This window comes from Tamandua tetradactyla, chromosome 22 (genome assembly GCF_023851605.1).
Source record: "Tamandua tetradactyla isolate mTamTet1 chromosome 22, mTamTet1.pri, whole genome shotgun sequence".
Taxonomy (NCBI): Eukaryota; Metazoa; Chordata; class Mammalia; order Pilosa; family Myrmecophagidae; genus Tamandua; species Tamandua tetradactyla.
The window spans coordinates 40480470-40494574 of record NC_135348.1 but is presented as its reverse complement, the minus strand read 5'-3'; the positions used below and the strand labels follow the sequence as shown (position 1 = coordinate 40494574).

At 37.9% G+C, this 14105-nt stretch overlaps 1 protein-coding gene and 1 pseudogene across 1 annotated transcript in view; one reads left to right on the top strand and one right to left on the bottom strand.

Annotated features, from left to right (window-relative positions):
* Positions 1–14105, top strand: part of ABHD18 (abhydrolase domain containing 18) — a 133710-nt gene that overhangs the window by 20053 nt on the left and 99552 nt on the right. The window lies entirely within an intron of this gene.
* Positions 11706–13944, bottom strand: LOC143666335 (growth hormone-inducible transmembrane protein pseudogene; annotated as a pseudogene).

Below are 14105 nucleotides of genomic sequence, written 5' to 3'. Positions count from 1 at the left end.
TTTAGTCTAATCACTGGAAGGCTTTTAAGGAGGATTCAGAAGAGACACTCTCTCTTCCTGCTTTGGCCAGTCAGTCTCTCCTGTGGGGGTTGTCCAGACCCTTCATGGTAGTCATTAGCGTCACAGCCTGCCCTACAGATTTCGGACTTAACTTTCCCACGGTTACGTTAGGCACTTCTATAAATTTTATATTTACAGATATTTCCTGCTGATTCTGTTTCTCTAGAGAACCCTAGCTAATACAGCTTGGTACTTGAGAGTGGGGTTGTTCTGAAGAAACAGAATCTTAAAAATGGGTTTTTATGATTGGTTTTCTGTTCTGACTGGATTCAGAGGCACTAAGGACTCTGATGCCCATAATCAGAATGATGCTACCAATCCATGGGGTGAGTTGGCAAAAGCGATAGTCAAAATATCACCATTGGATTCTTCTTGTACAAAGCCAGACTCTGGGGTATAATGTTTTTGGCACCTTTATGGAGTTTTATGGAAGTATGAGGTATTGGGATGTTGGCTGGTTGTTGTTAGAGACACTGTATACATTAATGAGTGAAAGGGATGGGCTTAAGACTTCGAATGAGAAGCTTGATAGAGAAGGCCTAGAATGCTTTGAAGAGACTTTTGGTAGAAATGTGGGCTCTAAAGATACCTCTGACCAGGCCTTAGACAGAGATGAGGCACATGTTATTGTAGACTGGAAGGAAAGCGAGCCTTGTTTTAAAATTGCAGATGATCTGGCAAAGTTGACTAGTGGCTTTGGCTGGAAGACAGATTTTAAAAGCCATGAACTTGGATATTTAGCAGAAGAGAGTTCCAAATTAAATGTGAGAGTGCAGCCTGGTTTCTCCTCACAGCTTATAGTGAAATGCAACAGGAAAGAGATAAGCTGAGAACTGAACTCTTGGGTACAAAGAAACCAGAAATTGAAGTTCTGGAAAATTCTGGGCCTCCAGAAAGGGAGACCCCAGAGAATAGTGCCCCATGTGAGGATTTAACCGAATGTGGAACCAGACAGCCATTTTAGAGAAAGCCAGGATCAGACTTGGTGTTATCCGTGAAGAATGTGTGGAAACTCCTTATGCCTGATGGCCATGATCCAAGGCTACTGCATAGAAAGCCAACGAGAGTGTTGCAGGATCTATATAAGAGAATCACTACCATTTGGGACTGAGAGTGACAGAGAAGGGACACATTGCAGGAAAAATAACTTCAGAGGCAAAGCCATGGAGGCTGGGGTCTGAAGTCAGGAAGCCTTGTGCTAGGAGAGCAGACCCACTCAAGCACATGGAGGCAGTGAATTTGCCCAGGGGCAGAGGATGGGCCGTCCACCTCATTGCAGTGGAAGAATCATGCCTCCTCAGGCCTTGGAGGGTGTGAAGCACATTCCTTGGGATTTGGGGAGAGCCTGGCTGCCACCACGTGGAGGGGTTGAGTGTGTGCCCCAGAGATGGCAGAGAGCCTGAGTACAGCCCCGATGCTTGGAGATGGTGGAGCCGAGAAAAAGGTGATCTCCCCAGTGTCCCCCAAGGTTGTGTTCAGAGAGGCACAAGCCTCTGCATAGGCCCTTGGAAAGGGTGGGACTGCCACTTTCTAAAGTCCCAAACATAAATGACTCTCAGACTTTGAAATCTAATGGACTTTGTCCTGCAGGTTTTCAAGACTGCTTGGGTCCAGTGACCCCTGTGTTCCTTCCTCCCTATGGAAATGTGTATATGTATCCTATGACTGTTCCTCCTTTGTATGTTGGCAACAAATAACTTATTTTGCATTTCACAGGTCCAGAGCCAAAGAATAATTTTGCCTTAGAATAGACCATGCCTTTAACTACTTTGATAGGAGTTTGTACTGTTTCTAACTTTGTATTTCATTTGTATTGCTACTGAAATGGTTTAAGGATTTCTGATATTGAGATGGAATTAATATATTTTTGTATATGGGAAAAACGTGTCTATTTTAGGGTCCAGCGGGTGGAATGTGCTGGTTTGAAAGGATGTATGTACCCTATAAAAGCCATGTTTTAATCCTAGTCTCATTTTGTAAAGGCAGCCATTTCTTCTAATCCTATTCAGCACTGTATGTTCGAAACTGTAATTAGATCACCCCCTGGAGATGTGATTCAATCAAGAGAGGTTTTTAAGCTGGATTAGGTGGAGATATGTCTCCACCCATTTGGGTGGTCTTGATTAGTTTATTGGAATCCTGTAAAAGAGGAAATATTTTGAAGAATGCGGGAGATTCAGAGAGAGCAGAGAAGAGGACATAGCCACAAGAAGCAGGAGAGTCCACCAGCCAGCGAGCCTTGGAGATGATAAAGAAATGTGCCTGCTGGGGTGCTTCATGAAACAGGAAGCCAGGAGAGAAAGCTTGCAGATAACACCATGTTCGCCATGTGCCCTTCCAGCCAAGAGAGAAACCCTGATTGTGTTTACCATGTGCTTTCTCACTTGAGAGAGAAACCCTGAACTTCTTTGGCCTTCTTGAACCAAGATATCCTTCCCTTGATGTGTTTGCTTGGACATATCTATAGACTTGGTTTAATTGGGACATTTTCTTGGCCTTAGAACTGTAACTAGCAACTTATTAAATTGCCGTTTTTAAAAGCCATTCTTTTTCTGGCATATTGCATTCTGGCAGCTAGCAAACTAAAACAGTACCCACAATTGATTGAGTCTCATCTCTGTGGTGTTAACCTAATCAAGTTTCCAACCTATAGTACTGAATAAGGATTAGAAGAAATCTTTGCAGCCACACAATTGATTAGGATTAAAACATGACTTTTCTGGGGAACATAAATTCTGTCAAACTGGCACGTTAACCAGTTTTTCCAATCTTCAACATAGGTTTTTGGGATTTTTATTGGTATTACGTTGAATCTTAGATGAATTTCGGTGGGATTGGCATCTTGATGATATTCAACCTTCCTATCCATGAGCATGGCATATCTTTCCATCTATTTAGGTCATTTTTTTCCTTTTAGCAATTTTTTTGTTATTTTCTGCATATAAGTCCTTGACATCCCTGGTTAGGCTTATTCCTAGATACCTGATTCTTCTGGTCGCTATTCTGAATGGAATATTTTCCTTAGTTGTCACCTCAGGTAGGTCATTGCTTGTGTATAGAAACATTACTGATTTTTATACATTAATCTTGTATCCTGCCACTTTCTGAATTTGTTTATTGGCTCAAATAGTTTTACTATAGATTTCTTAGGATTTTCTAAGTATAGGATCATGTCATCTGCAAATATTGAAAGTTTTACTTTCCTTCCTATCTGGATGCCTTTTATTTCTTTCACTTATCTAATTGCTCCAGCTAGTACTTCTAATACAATGTTCAATAATAGTGGTGACAGTGGGCATCCTTGTCTCATCCCTGATCTCAAGGGGGATGCTTTCAATTTCTCACCATTATGTATAATGCTGGCTATGGGTTTTCCATATATGCCCTTTATGACATTGAGAAAGTTTCCTTCGATGCCTAACTTTTGAAGTGTTTTTATCAGGAAAGAATGCTGGATTTTGTTGAATGTTTTTTCAGCATCAGTCGATATGATCATGTGATTTTTCCCTTTCAATTTGTTAATGTGCTATATTAAGTTGGTTGATTTTCTTATGTTGAACCACCCTTGCATTCCTGATATGAATCCCACTTGATCAAGATATAACTATTTTAATGTGGCATTGGATACGATTTGCTAGTATTTTGTTAAGGATTTTTGCATCTATGTTCATTAGGGAGATAGGTCTGTAGTTTTCTTTTCTCTATTGTCTTAATCTGAATTTGGTATTAGTGTGATGTTAGCTTCATAAAATGAGCTAGGTAGTGTTCCTTTTTCTTCAGTTTTTTTGGAAGCGTTTGAGCAGGATTGGTGTTGGTTCTTTTTGAAAAGTTTGATAAAATTCTCCTGTGAAGCCGTCAGGTCCTGGGCTTTTTTCATTTTTTTTTTTTTTTTTTGTGGAGACATTTTTGATGACTGATTGGCTCTCTTAACCTGTAATTAGTTTATTGAGATCTTCTATTTCTTCTCAAGTCAGTAAAGGTAATTCGTGTGTGTCTAGGAATTTGTCCATTTCATCTAAGTTATCTAGTCTGTTGGCATATAGTTAATTGTTCATAATATTCTCTTATGATTTTTTTAAATCTCTTCCTGATCTATGGTAACAACCCCCCTCTCATTTCTAATTTTATTTATTTGTGTCCTTTCTCTTTTCTTCTTTGAGGGTCTGGCTAGGGGACCATCAATTTTCTCAGTTTTCTTAAAGAACCAACTTTTAGTTTTGTTGATTCTTTCTATTGCTTCATTGTTCTCCAGTTAGTTTATTTCTGCTTTAGTCTTTATTATTTCTCTTCTTTTATTTGTTTTGGAGTTAGTTTGCTGTTCTTTCTATAAGTTCTCCAGGTGAGCAGTTAATTCCTCGTTTTGCTTGTTCTTGTTTTTTTTTTTAATTTTTTATTAATTAAAAAAAAAATTACAAGAAGCACAAACATTCCCAACACATACACTCAACAATTCACAATATCATCACATAGTTGCATATTTATCATCATGATCATTTCTCACACATTTGCATCAATTCAGAAAAAGACATAAAAAGACAACAGAAAAATAAAACAAACACAGGAAAAAAAAATTTTGCATACCATACCCCTTACCCCTCGCTTTCACTGATCACTAGCATTTCAAACTAAATTTATTTTAACATTTGTTCCCCCTATTATTTATTTTTATTCCATATATTCTACTCATCTGTTGACAAGATAGATAAAAGGAACATCAGACATGAGGTTTTCACAATCACACAGTCACATTGTGAAAGCTATATCATTGTACAATCATCATCAAGAAACATGGCTACTGGAACATAGCTCTACATTTTCCGGCAGTTCCCTCCAGCCTCTCCATTACATCTTGAATAACAAGATGATATCTACTTGATGCATAAGAATAACCTCCAGGATAACCTCGCGACTCTGTTTGGAATCTCTCAGCCATTGACACTTTGTCTCATTTCCCTCTTCCCCTTTTTGGTTGAGAAGTTTTTCTCAATCCCTTGATACTGGGTTTCAGCTCATTCTAGGGTTTTTCTCAATCCATTGATGCTGGGTTTCAGCTCATTCTAGGGTTTTTCTCAATCCCTTGATGCTAAGTATCCTCTCATTCCAAGATCTCTGTCCCAGTTGCCAGGAAGGTCCACACCTCTGGGAGTCATGTCCCATGTAGAGAGGGGTAGGGTGGTGAGACTGCTCGTTGTGTTCGCTGGAGAGAGGGGCCTCATCTGAGCAACAAAAGAGGCTCTCTTAGGGGTGACTCTTAGGCCTAAATTTTAAGTAGGCTTGACCTATCCCCTGCAGGGTTAAGTTTCATATGAACAAACCCCAAGACTGGGGGCTCTGCCTATAGCTTTGGTTGTCCACACTGTTTCTGAGAATATCAAGAATTCAACTTGGGGAAGTTGAATTTCTCCCTGTTCTCACCACTCCCCAAAGGGGGCTTTGCAGATATTTTTCCACTCACTGATCGAATCACTCTGGGATTCATCCGGGCATCACTCTGGAAAACCCAACAAAATCTCATGTCCTACCTGAGATTCCAAGTACTTATGGCATTCAATCAAACTATTTACATAAGTTATATTAGGAAATGCTCTAGTCAAAATATGAATTTTGTAACAGTTAAACATTTTTTGCTTTAGTCTCACACAGAAGGTGACATTTTAAAATATTAATTACCATCTATTTTCAGTACCCTGCAATAATGACATTCCTTTGTTCTTCCTCATGCAAAAACATTCTTAAAATTGTACCTTGTACATTTCACTGTTATTATACACCCTAGGCATTCCTAGATTATACCATCCCATTCTGTAACATATATCTTTCCGATTTCAATATGTCCCCAGCCCTCCTCCCTCTATCATTCTCATATGCAGCTTCATTCAGTGTTTTAACATAATTACATTACGGTTAGGTAGTATTGTGCTGTTCATTTCTGAGTTTTTGTATCCAGTCCTGTTGCACAGTCTCTATCCCTTCAGCTCCAATTACTCAATGTCTTACCCTGTTTCTATCATCTGATGTTCTCTATTACCAATGACATATTCCAAGTTTATTCACTAATGTCAGTTCATATCAGTGAGACCATACAGTATTTGTCCTTTAGTTTTTGGCTAGTCTCACTCAGCATAATGTTCTCTAGGTCCATCCATGTTGTTACATACTTCATAAGTTTATTCTGTCTTAAAGCTGCATAATATTCCATCGTATATATATACCACAGTTTGTTTAGCCACTCATCTGTTGATGGACATTTTGGCTGTTTCCATCTCCTTGGAATTGTAAATAATGCTGCTATAAACATTGGTGTGCAAATGTCCGTTTCTGTCTTTACCCTTAAGTCCTCTGAGTAGAGACCTAGCAATGGTATTGCTGGGTCATATGGCAATTTTATATTCAGTTTTTAGAGGAACCGCCAAACTGCCTTCCACAGTGGTTGCACCATTTGACATTCCCACCAACAGTGAATAAGTGTGCCTCTTTCTCCACATCCTCTCCAGCACTGGTCATTTTCTGTTTTGTTGATAATGGCCATTCTGGTGGGTGTGAGATGAGATCTCATTGTCGTTTTGATTTGCATTTCTCTAATGGCCAGGGATGTTGAGCATCTCTTCATGTGCCTTTTGGCCATTTGTATTTCCTCTTCTGAGAGGTGTCTGTTCAAGTCTTTTTCCCATTTTGTAATTGGGTTGGCTGTCTTTTTGTTGTTGAGTTGAACAATCTCTTTATAAATTCTAGATACTAGACCTTTATCTGATATGTCGTTTCCAAATATTGTCTCCCATTGTGTAGGCTGTCTTTTTACTTTCTTGATGAAGTTCTTTGATGCACAAAAGTGTTTAATTTTGAGGAGCTCCCATTTATTTCTTTCTTTCTTCACTGCTCTTTCTTTAGGTGTAAGGTCCATAAAACCACCTCCAATTATAAGATTTATAAGATACTTCCCTACATTTTCCTCTAACTGTTTTATGGTCTTAGACCTGATGTTTAGATCTTTGATCCATTTTGAGTTAACTTTTGTATAGGGTGTGAGATACGGGTCCTCTTTCATTCTTTTCCATATGGATATCCAGTTCTCTAGGCACCATTTATTGAAGAGACTTCTGTCCCAGGTGAGTTGGTTTGACTGCCTTATCAAAGATCAAACGTCCATAGATGAGAGGGTCTATATCTGAACACTCTATTCAATTCCATCGGTCAATATATCTATCTTTATGCCAGTACCATGCTCTTTTGACCACTGTGGCTTCATAATAATGCCTTAAAGCCAGGCAGCGTGAGACCTGCAGCTTCGTTTTTTTTCCTCAAGATACTTTTAGCAATTCGGGGCACCCTGCCCTTCCAGATAAATTTGTTTATTGGTTTTTCTATTTCTGAAAAGTAAGTTGTTGGGATTTTGATTGGTATTGCATTGAATCTATAAATCAATTTAGGTAGAATTGACATCTTAACTGTATTTAGTCTTTCAATATAGAACATGGTATGCCCTTCCATCTATTTAGGTCTTCTGTGATTTCTTTTAACAGTTTCTTGTCGTTTTCTTTGCATAGGTCTTTTGTCTCTTTAGTTCAATTTATTCCTAAGTATTTTATTCTTTTAGTTGCAATTGTAAATGGAACTTGTTTCTTGATTTCCCTCTCAGATTGTTCATTAGTAGTGCATAGAAACACTTCAGATTTTTGAATGTTGATCTTGTAACCTGCCACTTTGCTGTACTCGTTTATTAGCTCTAGTAGTTTTGCTGTGGATTTTTCAGGGTTTTCGACGTATAGTATCATATCATCTGCAAACAGTGATAGTTTTACTTCTTCCTTTCCAATTTTGATGCCTTGTATTTCTTTTTCTTGTCTAACTGCTCAGGCTAGAACTTCCAACATGATGTTGAATAACAGTGGTGATAGTGGACATCCTTGTCTTGTTCCTGATCTTAGGGGGAAAGTTTCCAATTTTTCCCCATTGAGGACGATATTAGCTGTGGGTTTTCCATATATTCCCTTTATCATTTTAAGGAAGTTCCCTTGTATTTCTATTCTTTGAAGTGTTTTCAACAGGAAAGAATGTTGAATCTTGTCAAATGCCTTCTCTGCATCAGTTGAGATGATCATGTGATTTTTCTGCTTTAATTTGTTGATATGGTGTATTACATTAATTGATTTTCTTATGTTGAACCATCCTTGCATACCTGGGATGAATACTTGGTCATGATGTATAATTGTTTTAATGTGTTGCTGGATTCGATTTGCTAGAATTTTGTTGAGGATTTTTGCATCTATATTCATTAGAGAGATTGGTCTGTATTTTTTTTAGTAATATCTTTGCCTGGTTTTTGGTATGAGGGTGATATTGGCTTCATAGAATGAATTGGGTAGCTTTCCTTCCACTTCAATTTTTTTTTAAGAGTTTGAGCAGGATTGGTACTAATTCTTTCTGGAATGTTTGGTAGAATTCACATGTGAAGCCGTCTTGTCCTGGACTTTTCTTTTGGGGAAGCTTTTTAGTGACTGATTCAATTTCTTTACTTGTGATTGGTTTGTTGAGGTTGTCTATTTCTTCTTGAGTCAAAGTTGGTTGTTCATGCCTTTCTAGGAAGTTGTCCATTTCATCTACATTGTTGTATTTATTAGCATAAAGTTGTTCATAGTATCCTGTTATTACCTCCTTTATTTCTGTGGGGTCAGTGGTTATGTCTCCTCTTCCATTTCTGATCTTATTTATTTGCATCCTCTCTCTTCTTCTTTTTGTCAGTCTTGATAAGGGCCCATCAATCTTATTGATTTTCTCATAGTACCAACTTCTGGTCTTATTGATTTTCTCTATTGTTTTCATGTTCTCAATTTCATTTATTTCTGCTCTAATCTTTGTTATTTCTTTCCTTTTGCTTGCTTTGGGGTTAGTTTGCTGTTCTTTCTCCAGTTCTTCCAAGTGGACAGTTAATTCCTGAATTTTTGCCCCTTCTTTGTTTTTGATATAGACATTTAGGGCAGTTAATTTCCACTTAGCACTGCCTTTGCTGCGTCCCATAAGTTTTGATATGTTGTGTTTTCATTTTTATTTGCCTCGAGATATTTACTGATTTCTCTTGTAATTTCTTCCTTGACCCACTGGTTGTTTTAGAGTGTGTTGATGAGCCTCCACATATTTGAATTTTCTGGTGCTTTGCCTATTCATTGATTTCCAACTTCATTCCTTTATGATCCGAGAAGGTGTTGTGTATGATTTCAATCTTTTTTAATTTGTTGAGACTTGCTTTGTGACCCAGCATATGGTCTATCTTTGAGAATGATCCATGAGCACTTGAGAAAAAGGTGTATCTTTCTGTTGTGGGGTGTAATGTCCTATAAATGTCTGTTAAGTCAAGCTCATTTATTGTAATATTCAAATTCTCTGTGTCTTTATTGATCCTCTGTCTAGATGTTTTGTCCATTGATGAGAGTGGGGAATTGAAGTTTCCAGCTATTATGGTAGATGTGTGTATTTCCCTTTTCAGTGTTTACAGCCTTTGCCTCACGTATTTTGGGGCATTCTGGTTTAGTGCATAAATATTTATGATTGTTATGTCATCCTGTTGAATTGTTCCTTTTGTTAGTACCTTCTTTGTCTCTTTTAACTGTTTTACATTTGAAGTCTAATTTGTTGGATATTAATTAGTATAGCTACTCCTGCTCTTTTCTGGTTGTTATTTGCATGAAATATCTTTTCCCAGCCTTTCGTTTTTGAACCTATGTTTATCTTTGGGTCTAAGATGTGTTTCCTGTAGACAGCATGTAGAAGAATCCTGTTTTTAAATCTATTCTGCCAGTCTATGTCTTTTGATTAGGGAGTTCAATCCATTAACATTTAGTGTTATTACTGTTTGGGTAGTACTTTCCTCTACCATTTTGCCTTTTGTATTTTGTTTGTCATATCTAATTTTCCTTCTTTCTACACTCTTCTCCACACCTCTCTCTTCTTTCTTTTCGTATCTGACTCTAGTGCTCCCTTTAGTATTTCTTGCAGAGTTGGTCTCTTGGGCACAAATTCTCTCAGTGACTTTTTGTCTGAAAATGTTTTAATTTCGCCCTCATTTTTTTTTTTTTTTACCAGTTTCAGGACCTTTAATATGGACACACATTACTCAGATGAACAATTTTGAGTGAAACATGCATGCTTTTCTCCCAGACTTTTACACTTTAAAAGTGCTTCAAAAATCTTCAAGGGCTGAGATCCAGTGTCTTAGGAGCCCAGGGCACCCACTTGTGAACAGTTATTCAGACTTGTTTCCTGTATTTAATTTTGCAGGTGCCCCTCTGTGTTTCAACCCTTTCCTCACTTCTCTCTTATGACATCAAAATGTACCATGGCTGTTTATTTGGAAACTGCTACACTTTAGAGACAATTGTCTCTTATTCGTTGTCACCACATGTCGCTTGCTACCCTGTGAAGGCATTCTTATTTTCTGATTGTTCACTGGATATCATTCTAAGCAGCACCAGAAGATCCTTTATTTTTTGTGTGATTATTTTTAGCCACAAAACTCAGTTATCCTGTAACACTTCAGATGGCATTTTAGAAAATAAGAAATGGATTTCTTTCTTTCTAAAGCGTATTACAATATTTGCAGGCTTTCACTTTTCCCTGTGAATGATGTAAGACGAAAAAAATGCATACTGCTATATGAAAGGCAGCCTAGGGAACTAGTGATTATTTTCTGTTATTATTTTTGAACAATTATAATACCTTATAAGTTAAAGTCTTTGCTGTCTTAGAAAGTTTGAAAAATTTAAGTTTTAAAAATCTAAGTACTGTAATAAAATGCTACTAAAGTCATTAAATTAGAAAAAAACCCCTCGTTTTTATGGACAAACTTCTGCCTACTACCCACTGTTGAAATCGCTCATGTTTGTTTGAAAAATCAAAAATGAGCATCTAAACTTAGGGCTCTAAAAAGTTACTGCACTGTCACTATGTGACCTTAAAATTTTAAGTTCATACTTAATACTATGTAGCAACAAGGTAGGGAGGTGAAAAAAACAGAAGCATGGTGTTTTCAATTTTACTTAGGATGGGAAAAAACCCTAACAACTGCCAAAAAAACAGCTAAAACAGCTTATTAGGGGGCTGCATATTTCATCTTATCCTCTGAGGTAGGTGCTTATTCTTATCTCCATTTTACAAATGAGAAAACTGGGCTCAGAGAGATTAAGTAGCTGCTCAAGGTCAGAAACAAGTGGAAGAGTTGGGATTCAAATAGAGGTACTGCAAATACCCACCCTCATACTACAGGGACAGTTATTTTCTTGAACAAATTCCCTAAAATAGTCAATGGTATGCCAGTGATTCAGTTGGAAAAACTAAAGACCAATCGATATCTGGCTAGAACTTTATTTTAGAAATAAGTACTCTATATAATGAGATGGTTAGAATAATTACTTCTAGTTTATGTAATTCAGTTGGAAAAACTAAAGACCAATCGATATCTGGCTAGAACTTTATTTTAGAAATAAGTACTCTATATAATGAGATGGTTAGAATAATTACTTCTAGTTTATGTAATAAATATTTGTCAAAAATAGCAATCATCTCAATAACCACACAGACATTTCACTCATTAAAGACTTCCAAAAATAACTCTTCTGTATCAAAAAATTTACAAATGTCAAAAGAAACTTAAGTAATGGTCTATGCAGAAGGAAAGTGCTGTGAGGAGAAATCCTAAGGCAGCAGTTTCCCCATTCCACTTTTATTGATAGAGTTCATAAAGACAGAACTAGTTTTGCCTTGCTTTTTAGTGCTTAATTTGAGAGGAAACATAAGAAATCAATAGTCTTAGGAGAAAAACTGCTTCCAAGTTCTCAAGTGTAAGTCACAGACAGGCTTTTGTGATACAATTTTTGTGATAAATCTTCAAGAGACGAGGAAGTTAAGAATGTATACTATTACACATTTCAATAAACAGGCAAAAAACCCTCAATAATTATGAACACATTACTGTATACTTGAATACAAAACGAGTCTCCTGCTTTGCATATTTTATCTTGATAATAATTTTAAGAATATTTTATTGTTGAAGCCCAAAAGTAAAATTTACTGATTTATATAATATTAAGCTTTCCCCATGATTTACACCTGGACTACTGTAACAAGAGACCAAGCGTGACCACATCTACCTTGAAGTACTGAGAAGTGGCAGAAGAATTAATTACCCGTCTCTGTTTTATGATCACTACTTTTGTTAAGTCCAGGAGATGAAAAAAAACAGTGAACAATTGTTTGTTTCCAAACAGTCAAAACAACTCCCACTAGCTTTCCACCATTTACACAAGTCCTAACTTCAAAATATTCTAAGAAAAATGGTGGTAACCCTTCTCCTCTGGTCCCTTTACCAAATCTCTCTATCACTTTTGACATTACTTATAATATTCTACAATCCAAAAATATACAGGTAAACACAAGTTTGTTCATTTTTACTTAACCAAATAAATTTAAAAATAGATGAAATACTTTAATTTTGATAACACAACCTCATTTTTCATATTCATTAAAACATTTTAAATTACTCAAGCATGAGAACTGGAAATCTGAGGGCTTATATGCAAGAGAACTACTGAATTTATTCTCTAGGAGAAAAAGCAGACCCGAGGCAACACATTATACTGGAACATTTTAAACATGTTGACATGCTCTTAACTTCTAAACTTCAACGAAAGCTGCTTGTACAAACTATTTAATGAATATCTGTCCCTTTTAAACAAGCAAGATATCTGAAGTATTAGAGAAGCCAGATGATATGCCCCTTCATTTCTTTCTGTTGCTTCCAGTTGCTAGCATACTGGCAACTCGCATAAATATATTTAATGTATCCATGTAGATTCCCATCATCGAATTGATGGGATCATATTTCTGACCTCCATATAATGGGGCTACTTCGGCACGCCTGATCACTTTCTTGGTGTCATACAGGAGGAACATGCTGAAAAGAACCAATCCACCATAAATCGCCACTGAGTACAGGGTGGCACCAGCCACTGTGGTGGGTGGAAGAAACATAGATCCCAGTGAGGACACAAAGACGAGACCGAGGCCCACTCCCAGCGGTGCACCCATGTTCATAAACTTCTCACTGGGAGCACACATGGCCACGGTAGACAGTCCACCCACAATGCCGGCTGTGTACCAAGCAGCTCTGATGAGAAGAGGGCCCCCAAGTATCGCCAGAGGAGCCACCACTGCACCCATCACACCAGAATGTAGTAACCAAGCAAGATGCTTTGGGCCAGGGCTCTGGTCATAGGGTATCGATCGTACCAGCATTCCAGCTCCAGTCATGGCTGCAAAGGTTGCACCAGTTGTCACCCAAGAGCCTCTCATCATGAAGTTCATGAGAACAGGAGATCTGCTCAATGCCAAGGCAGACAAAGCTGTTAAACCAATACTTCCTGCTAAGTACATATAGGTAGAATGAATTCTATCCTTCACATACTGAGGCCAAATTACAGCTTTTTCAATAGCTCCAGTTTCATTAGACATTCCCAAGCCATAGTAACATAGTGCTCCAAGACCAACAGCAGCTCCTCCAGCAACAAACCATCTTCCCATCTGATCAATTTTAAATATTTTTTCTATCGATGGCTCCAATGCTGCATCTTTGAGTTCCTGGCCAGTTTTCCCACACCGGATTCCAATTCTTGTCTTGCTGGCATACTCCCTGCTAGGTGTTAAAAGCCATTGATTCTTTGTGATGGAATTCCTCAGACCAGGGGAAGCCTTGGTGAAAGCCGGGTGGAAAACCCTGGAAGGCAGTGTCCGGAGACACACAAACCTTGCTGCCAGCATGATGATGGTATACCAGGTTTACCAAGATGATTGCCTCTGCGCACGCAGGCCCGGCTGCTTACCGCGTGACGCACATCCGGAAAGCTCCCTCATTTTTGAAGGACAGTTTTGCTGGGTATAGGATTCTTGGTTGGCAGTTTTTCTCTTTTAGTAATTTACATATATCTTCCCACTGTTTTCTCGCCTCCATGGTTTCTGCTGAGAAATCTACGCATAGTCTTATTGGGTTTCCCTTGTAT